This window comes from Suncus etruscus, chromosome 7, assembly GCF_024139225.1.
Source record: "Suncus etruscus isolate mSunEtr1 chromosome 7, mSunEtr1.pri.cur, whole genome shotgun sequence".
NCBI lineage: Eukaryota > Metazoa > Chordata > Mammalia > Eulipotyphla > Soricidae > Suncus > Suncus etruscus.
The window spans coordinates 81,794,136-81,795,241 of NC_064854.1; the positions used below are offsets into that span (position 1 = coordinate 81,794,136).

The following is a 1,106-nucleotide window of genomic DNA, read 5'->3' on the forward strand; positions in this document are numbered from 1 at the left end:
TTTGTCCCTTACAAACTTCCTGAGTATAAAGTTTGCATTATCTGATATTAGTATGGCCACTCCAGCTTTTTTATGGGTGTTGTTTGCTTGGATAATTTTTCTCCAGCCTTTGATTTTGAGTCTATATTTGTTCTGACTATTTGGGTGTGTTTCTTGTAGGCAGCAGAAGGTTGGATTGACTTTTTTGATCCATTTAGCCACTCTGTGTCTCTTACCTGGTGCATTTAATCCATTGACGTTGAGAGAAAGAATTGTCCTGGGATTTAATGCCATATTTATATCAAAATTTGGTGTGTCTTTTGGTTAGTCTTGTCTTAAATTAGGTCTTTCAGTTTTTCTCTTAAGACTGGTTTTGATCCTGTAAAGTTTCTGAGCTGTTTTTTTTTTTTTTTTTTTTTTTTTGTCTGTGAAACCATGTATTCTTCCGTCAAACCGGAAACTGAGTTTTGCTGAGTACAGTATTCTAGGTGAAGCATTCATTTCATTCAGTCTTGTCACAATATACCACCACTGCTTTCTGGCCTTGAGTGTTTCTGGTGACAGGTTTGCTGTAAATCTCAAGGATGTTCCCTTGAATGTAATTTCCCTTTTTGATCTTGCTGTAAAAATATGGAGTGCTTCATGAATTTGCGTGTCTTCCTTTTGCATGGGCCATGCTAATATTCTCTGTATTGTTCCAATTTTATTATATGTACTGCCAAAGCGAACACCTTATGTAATCTTTTAATGTTAGTTTTCAATCTACAAAGTTTGTGAGCTTTTGCTTATTTGTAAAGAGGTGTATCCTTTCTTAAAACCTGAACAAAAGTCTGCTGAGTGAAGTACTTTTTGAGAGGCATCTACTTTATGGATATATTTTTATTATGATTCCTTAATACTGCCTTTATAACAATTCCTTTAGTAATAATTCCTATATAATAATTCCTTTCCTACTGCCTTTTTGCCTTAATAATAGTTTTTAAATCTTAAGGAGGCTCTTTGTATGTATGTAATTTATTTATTTTTTTGGCTCTAGAACAAGAGCCCCTCAGGGCTTGCCCCTCCCTCTGCCTTGTAATTTTCTTCTTGTTATTTTTGCTTTAAGTATTCTATCTGTGGTTTTCATC

General features: G+C 34.4%; 1 non-coding gene across 1 annotated transcript; it reads right to left on the reverse strand.

Annotated features, from left to right (window-relative positions):
* Nucleotides 1–603: 603 nt before the first annotated feature.
* Nucleotides 604–710, reverse strand: LOC126015226 (U6 spliceosomal RNA). Its single transcript, XR_007498113.1, has one exon. It is a non-coding gene; the product is annotated as a U6 spliceosomal RNA (small nuclear RNA).
* Between the last annotated feature and the right edge of the window lie 396 nt (nucleotides 711–1,106).